The 9,449-nt window shown below is 35.5% G+C and overlaps 1 pseudogene; it reads right to left on the reverse strand.

Annotated features, from left to right (window-relative positions):
- Positions 1 to 2,172: 2,172 nt before the first annotated feature.
- LOC143636924 (E3 ubiquitin-protein ligase RHA2A pseudogene) lies at positions 2,173 to 2,664 on the reverse strand (annotated as a pseudogene).
- Positions 2,665 to 9,449: the final 6,785 nt, after the last annotated feature.

Below are 9,449 nucleotides of genomic sequence, written 5' to 3' on the forward strand. Positions count from 1 at the left end.
TCATAAACAAAAAGCGATGGTGATTCACCAATCGGGTTGGGTTTTGGTTTCTTTGTTTCTTTTTGGTCGATTCCGGACTCGTTCTTGTTTCGTTTTTGTCCGTTCTTTTAGTTTCGTTTTTGTTCGGTTTCAATTTTTTTTAGTTTCGTTTTGATCAATTTCGATTGATTTGGTTTGGTTTTGGCTTTTTGTTTCATTTTCGTCGATTTTTTCAGTTTTGGTTCGATTTCTCAGTGGTTTTTTTTATGGAACGAGGAAAACGGAGGAAACATTTTAGTTTTTTTTTTTAATTTATATTTTGAGTTATGATTTTTATTATTATTTTTGAATATTTTTTTAGAGGTTTTTGATCTTAATAGAAAACTCCAAAAAAAAATTAAAAAATAATAATAATAAATCATAACTCACAATATAATTAAAAAACAAAAAATCTAAAAAAGCTAAAATGTTTATGTCGTTATCCCCATTCAAAAAAACCCGAAACCTGTTCTGACCCTAACCTGCTTCGACCCAAACCATAACAACTTTTTATTAATTGACCCGTTCTGACCCAAACCCGTTTCAACCCATGACTCGTTTCAACCATGACACGTTCGACCCAACCCAACCCATTTGCCACCTCTACCTGCTACTCATCCAAGATAAACTTAATGTTTAAACTCATCAATCACATTATTAATATTAACCAGTTCCCTTGCATTGCCAAGGAATTTCTTGCCCTCCGCAAACATCAAATTGTTGCGAGACACACCGCATGCAACACATTCGCTTTCCGGGGAGATAACGATGGAAACTTATGCAAACTCCAACAAATCTCTTTAGTAACGGGAGGTACCTTACACCATGTAGCATTGACGCTCCAAATTGATTGTGCAAATTGATATGACGCCACCAAATGTTACACCAAATCAACCTCTTTACAAACTGGACACACAACGGTATACTTCACTTAGCCAACGACAATAGAACCGGAATCCGCTCCGTTTATTAGTAAGAGTTATTACTTGTTTGCAAATGCTATTATTCATAACTAAATTTAAAAAAAAAATTTACTTAGAATGCATGTTCGGTGTTGTGTTTGAAAATTTTGGGATCGGATAATATTCAAATGTTTCAACACTTTATGGTATCATGTAGCGGACCACGCCTACATGACTTTTTTTTTCATTTTGTTCTTGTTGTCGATCCTATTTGTGGTGTGAGCATATATTGTATATATGGGTGCGTTCTTGTGGACAAAAGTGAAATTGCATTAATTTTGAGGTTATTTTACTAATTTCGTGAAAATAATGTTAAAGTGGCGGAAGATAAATCTTGCATCATGTGGTGGCGTTGACAGCTGAAAGACAATGCTACATGCACCAATCGGCTGGTGTCCCAACGGTTGAGTGCTTTGCATCTTATGTCTGAGGCTTGATGTAAAACTTCTATTGATTCGGGGGGTTTCACCGAAACCAGCTTCTCTATTCCTACGAAGTAGAGGTAAGGTTGTCTAATGATGATGATTTGTTCTTGCTGTCTTTGTAAGGTGTGTGACTTTAATGTTCAGCGTGTTGTTTTATAATTAGAAAATCAATGATCAAACGTATAAAAGAATAAAAAAAAAGCTAGTTTATTTTATTTACAAATAAAATAAAACTAAATCGTGACTAATATTTAAAACTAAACCTATAATAATTAATAAAACTACCATCGTCCTTCATATTAAAAACCATATACAGGATGGTGGAATAAAACCCTTGAAACATATAAAAACAACACATGGAGGGGCGTATCTAGCATATTCGTTTTAAGTGCAATAAAATTTTTTTTTCTTTATTTAATATATTAGCTACTCCTTAACAAAAAAAAAATTTAATCCATGTACCGTTATCTTAAACTTTTCTTCTAGATCCTTCACTGAATTCATGACAGAGTTTTCCAAAGCTAAAATAGGGGCATACCCACAAAAATTTATTTAATTGTGTTATTATACAATAAAAATCTTGGTCGTCCTCATAAAATTTTGGTCGCCAAAACATTCAAATCCAGAGCAATAGATACATCTTCAAAAGCCTCAAGTACATGTAACTAAACTACATCTTTACTCCCTTGGAATTAACTATTTCCCTTGTAAAAGTCTACTTCATTTACCTTGTAATTAAATTACATTTATATATGCCCTTAACATCTTCATCTCAAAGAGAACCAATCCATGACATCATCCGTCACTCTACGACGAGTCATCACCACGCGCTCATCGGACATCAAGGGCGACCTACACAACGGACATTTAAACTTCATTTGATCAAGCCATCCATCAAAGCACTCCTTGTGAAACACGTGTTGACATGCCAACTTCCGCACGTGTTCACCATCAACGAAACTGTTCAAACACACTATACAGTCAGAACTCATCGTGTCTGGACCGTGTGTTATCATACTGTACTTGTATGAAAACACACGGTTCAGATTGAGCTGATCAGCTAGGAGAATAAGTCCAGCTAGACCTGATCCGATGACGTCATCAACCTCATTGGATCGGTAATTACTAGAGATGTGTAGCGTGTGAAGGAAGGTGAAAGCGAGTGAGCGAAGATAATATACGCCGTTGGCGATGGTGGCTAGTAGTAAAACGGGGAGAGAGTTGGATGAGACGTCGGTGAGGTTATTCTGTAAACCCATCGTGTATGATTACTATAAAGGGTGTATGAAGTTTGGTTAGGATAATAATAGGAAGCGTGCGTTGGTTATATATAGCCATATAGGCCTCGATGTTTGAATAGAGAGTTTGAAAATAAACCTAACGAGTGGGAGGGTCTTCGCTTTCAGTTGTGGGGGCCACACATGTGAGTGTGACATTCCATTTTTTGTGTTTTATTATTATTTTTTTTTTCGCCTAACTTATTAATATAATCTATCTATTTTCTTAATTCTTGTATTTGCTTAGTTAAATAAGTTTATTTTATATATAAAAACTGAATTTTTATTACTTGTTTTGATGTTGTGAAACTTTTTAATAAAATGTTAAACTTCTTAGTGAAGAAAAAGTTTAATTGGTACATAACCAAGTAACACATTTCTCTCTGTTTGTAAATTGTGTGTATTGGGCTCACGGTCTACTCCACGACATCTATTCTGGACGTCAAACATAATTACGCATGGAGAGGAAAGGGACGCCATGCTAATGGGTGTGATGGTTTGGGATGTAGTGTCACTTTTTTTTCGAATCAATAATCATTTTTCTTCCAGATTTTTACATAAAGAAAAATATTAAAGAATAGTTATTTTTTAATTAAATGACTACGCGTATTTAAGGGAGAAGTTAGTTAAGAGTCCCTATGTATATGTATATGTGATAGTAACGTGTTTACCCTTTTTAGGTAAACCCTACCCATAGTGTTACAAATAGACTACCAAAGCTAGTTGAAACACCAAAGCTACAAATTTCAAACAAAAGACAAAAAAAAAGTGTTATCGTTCAGCTAAGACTTTTATAAGGCTGAGGGGTGTGAGGCGCTAACCGGGGCGCTAGAGCCCCTCCGCTCGCGCCCCGGGGCGCTAACCCCACACCACCGGGGCACGAGCAGGGGCGCGAGCGGGGCGCGAGCGCGGAAATCCAGGCAGGCGTGAGGCTGGTCGCGGGAGAAGAGAGATAAAAGGTGTCTTGGAGTTCGAAAAAGAGCCGTTGAGCTCTTATAAAATTAAAAAAAAATATATTATTGGCTGGAGCCCCTCCACACCAGGGCCAGGGGCTCCAACGGGGGCTCCAACACCCCCCTTATCCAGTTTCTCTCTCTGCCACACGTCATAATATTATTGGCTGGAGCCCCCACTAGAGCCCCCATTAGAGCCCCCCACACCCCTTAGCCTAATAGATGCTTGGGGTAAGACAATATGTGGTTAAGAAGTGGTCAATTAACCCAAGTTGGAATGAATGTGTTAGGGGCCCTTATCTTTTGTGGGCATACAAGCTTTTTGGTGTACCCATGTCAAAATTCAACATTTTGAGTCATTATAATATCGATCTGGATCCAGATAGGGAATTAAATGAAGTATAAATAACAACAAATGTAGGTTGTTATCACACCTAAGAAATAGCTAGCAAAATATCACATTTATTAGCTTGTACTATTTATAATAGATGTGGGGTTAATGTTAAGAGAGTGGTAATGTTTGTGAGGGAAGATTTGAAGAGAGTAAGTTATAACAGATGTGTAGGATGCTTTAAGATAAATGGATACACAATTTGGATGGAGAAGATTTGGCGGTTAGTGTTGCTCGAAAGCACGTCGATAATGATCAAGGGGGTTGTTTGCTACGAGATGAACTTATTTCTCCCTAGAAAACATTTTGACTTAATGAATTATTCTTAATGGCATAACTACGAGATTAAGTGTGGTTGATAAAGGAGTTGATTTTTGATTTGTGTTAAATATGTCGATTCCACTAGTCATGTTTTTGTTGATTATGAGGTGGCTTCCAAGTACGTTCTGGTCGGCGATTGTGGTCTGCTATCTATATAGATATATGGACCGATGTGTGTTTTATTTAAGTTTGATTTTGTTTTCTTGGATGATTATAAGTGAAATGAAGAAAATAGATGCCTTGTGAGTGAAATCAAGTTAAAGTCGAGTATGAATTTATGTTGGTGAAATTACCATCGGTTAAATTGATAATAAGTACTATTATCAGTCAATAAGATATAACTTTAATTTAGATTCTTAATATCAAATTTAATCTACAAAAACACATAGACAGATGGGTATCTTATGTTGCCATTGCAACCTTTGAGACCATTGACTAATACTAGAATAGCAAATATACGATTACCAGAGTAGCAAGTATACAAATACAAAACTCAAAATTCAATATGTTTTTGTTGACATTTAGTATCTTATTACTATTTTTAAACCAATCATACATACATGTATATGTATGTAATACACTTAACACATAAATTATTTATACAAGTATAATATTTGGCTTTCATGTCAATAAATGTAACCATTAACACACAAGCAAAATTATTTATAAATTCACCTAACCCGTTTATGACTGGATTTGAACCATTGACCTTCAAATAAAAAGAGTACTCATTACACACCCGGATACATACCATTGAGTTTGGCTTATACGTTTTTACATGGCTTGGAAAATAATATACAATATATAAAAACTTGTGGTTTTTGTGGCTGGTTCATGCATTTAATATAAAATGGAAGGTTCATGTTGTATCCTACGTTAGAATCAGACGAATATTACAATTCACAATCAACATAATGGTCAAGTTGTGTTAATTTAATTAGTAGTTAATATACTAACTACTCCATACTTTTTTCACTTAATAAATACCAATATAGGGTTCCACATATGTAGATCTTCTTTTGATGTTTCCACAATTCCACTAGACTTTGGTCGGTGTACATTTGTTCGATTTGGATAGACTAGTCACAAATAAGCACGCCGGTTTTGAACGGGTCATATAAAACCGAAAAAAGTTAAAAGTAAAATCGGTTTGAACAAGTGATTTTTTTTTTTACCGATCGACCTATTTTAGTACCGGGATGACTTGTTAAAGAATCACATCCCACTTATGCATTCTTTTTTTCTTTTGGTCATAAGTAAACTGCACTTGGTTTACTTAAATGGTCTTAAAATACATTTCTCAATGGTTCATCTAGTCGGTTAATAAGTAAATTTTAAAAACATGTTGACTGATTAAGAGGTAAACTGTTCAGACCTCTTAATGGCTCAGCATTAGATGACATAAATGATATAAAAGATTAAATTTTATAAACTAAAATAATGATAGTTCATTCGATTTTTCGGTTCCTAGAGAAACGACCGAAAATAAATAGTACTTGTCACATGAATCTTGGACATTGCCATAGTTGATTGTCTAATTAATAAATTAGTGAAACCGATGGTTTTGGACGGTGGACAAAAAAAGAGATTTCCCCTTGATTCTCTCTTAATTATACACAACTTGAAACAATTAAACATTAATAATTTATTTATTCATAGTTGTATTCGTTTATATCGGATGCTGATTTTTTAATGGAACTAAGATTTGATTCGAAATTTTCATCTCTAGTATTTTGATATCTAATAATGATAAAAGAAAAAAAAAACGGATAAAAAGTAGAATTGCGATTCTACCGGTTCACAAATTCTAACACGTAACAGTTAACCCCAGTCTTAAGAAGTACAAGATTGACGGAGATAGGGGGTAAGATTGATGGGTTTTCATTGATTTGGTTCAAAATCGACCAGTTCACTTGTGTCCGGTCTTTTAAACAGTAAGCGAATAGACCACATGAGCGTCCTTGGTTTGGTTTGGTAAGTTCGATGAGAAATATATTTGTTGATACTTAAAATTATTTTAAGTCAAATCTACACAATTATATTTCATTGTTTTTTCATGGGATAACCATTTTGCAAAAGAAGTCGGCAGGTGTATTTTTAATTCGTTATTTAAATTATTATTTTTGATCTTAAGATAAAGACTAATTGATCCATATGAGTAATGTATTATGATAACGATGCGCACTTAGTATTGACGTGTTATATTTAATTCTTAATTCACTAATTAAGATATTTCATTATTGATTTTGATTCTTGTTTTGTTTATGTAAATCAACTGTTTAAATGATGCTTATTTTATTTCATATATGCTATAGACTTATACTTTATAAATTATATAAATTATTATATATGATAGTATGTGTTACATTGTTACATCACTAATGTTAAAAAATATCTTAACTAACAATATCTTAAGGACACTTGTCATGATGTACTAAAGAGAACAAAAGATTAACCATTCAGGGCGCAAGATGTTAACCGTTTATCGAAACACGAAGGCATTTTAGATGAGAAATTAACCCCAAACCCAATCGTGTTTCCAAACATCTTATGCTCAAAATAAGCATCAACCATTTTCAACTTTAGGTCTATACAGGCGCTCCACAAATCTCGCAATCCAAATTCATGCAACCCATAATCCATTTACCTAAATCCTTACCTAATCTTTGGTTATCTTTGCTGCTGAAGCATCCAACGTAAATATAGTCGAACCACATAGTGACAACGTGGATGAATCTCCATCCTCTCAACTAAAGGCGCCTTGTAAAAATAACAAAGATAAAAGTATTGTACCCACATGCATTTAATGGTGCATAGCTGGGAACATTCATAAGAATAAGATGACAGATATCTATAAGCTTGGTTTTAAAAATCGAGAAGCAAATAAACGACGTGGTTTAAAATCGAAGCGTGAACCTCCAGTCACAAAAGCGAGAGCTTTTTGTATGCGAGACGAACATATTTATATAATTTTTATATATGTATTTATCATGGGTTTCTAGCATCGCAACTCATAATGTTATATTTAAGCATTATATATATAATTTTTATATATGTATTTATCATGGGTTTTTAGCATCACAACTCATAATGTTATATAAACTACCTACACATACAACCTAAAAAGCATATTGTGCAACACTTAGATGCTTAAAATCATTTGCGTACGAAAGGCGAGTGCCTCAACTTCGATTTAAATCGCTTTTTGCCTAAAAATCTCGCCTCAAGCTCGCTTTTTAAACATTGTTTGCCTTGACTAGCCTAAAGCGAGGAGGCCCTCCCCTTAGGTCACCTCTCGCCCGGGCCCGCGTGAGGCGGTTTTTTGCACTCGTGATACTAAAAGGGTTTTACAACTTGTCAAATTTTATCTTTAAAACAAAGTTTGATTTAAAACAAATTATAACCAATCATGTTTTGCAAAAGTAAACTAAATTTGATTTTCCAAAACCAATAACTTAATAGGTAACTATTAACTTAAAGTTGGTTATTTATATTGCGAAAAACTTACTTTTAATAGGTTATATAAAACTGAGTGTCCTGAGAGATGAAAGGGTTCATCAAGTTGTCCCGATTAATACAGTAAAACTGGAATTTTACTCTATTTGGTAATATTTAAAATTAATCCCAATTTTAAAATCAATAGTCTATGTCATCCTACTATAAGCCACACTTGAGGCATACTGCGAAACTTCAAGTGTTTGGAGCTACAGCACCGCACTTGATTTATAGCCTATCCCTTCAAGGTGAAAGGGTTTCATTGACACATCCGGCCCTTTCACAAGTGACTATACTAGGGCGACTATTACTTTACTCTCTTATTACGTGCTACAGCTGTCTGGAGACTAAGGTGGGCATAGATGAGGCTAAACGTATCTACTTAGACAAATGTTGTCTTAATAGGCCTCATAACCGAGAGTTGTGCTTTATTCACAATTGGCAATCGTTGTCTGTCTGCCTAACCACTTACTAATGTTGTGTGCTACAGCTGCCATTAGTAACTGGAAGCCAGATTCTCAAGTTCCTATTTTATTAATGTTATTGGGCCATTGAGAATAGGATTAAAACATCGAAAATACTAATTAAAATTTACTTTTGCTTATTTAAACAGATGTCAACTGATAATAACTCCTCATTCACTCTCAAGACTATTATTGAGAAAGAAAAGCTGAATGGCACCAATTTTCTTGAATGTCACCGCAATTTGGGACTTGTTCTCAAGATGGCAAAGAAGCACTATGTTCTCGATGGACCTGTTCCAACCGAGCCTGAAAACAATACTGCTGCTGCCAAAGAGGTTCTTGACAAGCATATAGACGACTCTGCTGAAATCGCCTGTATTATGCTAGCCACCATGTCTTACGAGCTTGCTAAAGGCTTGGAAGATTTTGGTGCCTTTGAGATGTTGGAGCAACTCAAGGGCATGTTCCAGAAACAAGCCCGTCAAGAACGCTATGACACCATGAAGCAGCTTATCAGCTGCAGAATGGAACACGGATCACCTGTCAGTGCGCATGTCGTCAAGATGAAAGGGTACATCGAACAACTAAGGAAACTTGATTATCCCCTGTCAGATGAAATAGCAGCGGATTTCATCCTGAACTCTCTTCCTAGCTCTTACGACCAGTTCGTAATGAATTTCAATATGAATGGCTGGGTGAAGACACTGCCGGAGCTTCATGGAATGCTCAAGACGGCTGAGATGAATATTCCCGCTAAAAAAATCAAGTCCTCATGGTTCGATCTGTTGGTGTCGTCAAGCCTAAACCCAAGAACAAGGGTCATAACGGTAAAGGCAAGAAGAAGGTTACTGCTGCTGCCAGGTCAGCCACCAACACTAACAAAGGTATTGCAAAGGTACCACCGCCGCCCCCTGAGGAGCGCCAATGCTACAAGTGCAACAAAATGGGACACTGGAAATGTAACTGTCCTTACTACCTTGCTGAGCTGAAAAGGCAGAGGACCAATGGTGAAAGCTCCTCTAAAAGGTATTTCTATTTACGTTATTGAACTTCTCACTGTCTCTAGCAACACATGGGTATTTGATACCGGATGTGGTTACCACATCGTTAATGTCTTGCAGGAGCCTGAAAACTGGAAGAAGC

This window comes from Bidens hawaiensis, unplaced genomic scaffold (assembly GCF_021521415.1).
Source record: "Bidens hawaiensis isolate Kalapana, Puna unplaced genomic scaffold, B.hawaiensis_p1.1 tig00008086_1, whole genome shotgun sequence".
Taxonomy (NCBI): domain Eukaryota; kingdom Viridiplantae; phylum Streptophyta; class Magnoliopsida; order Asterales; family Asteraceae; genus Bidens; species Bidens hawaiensis.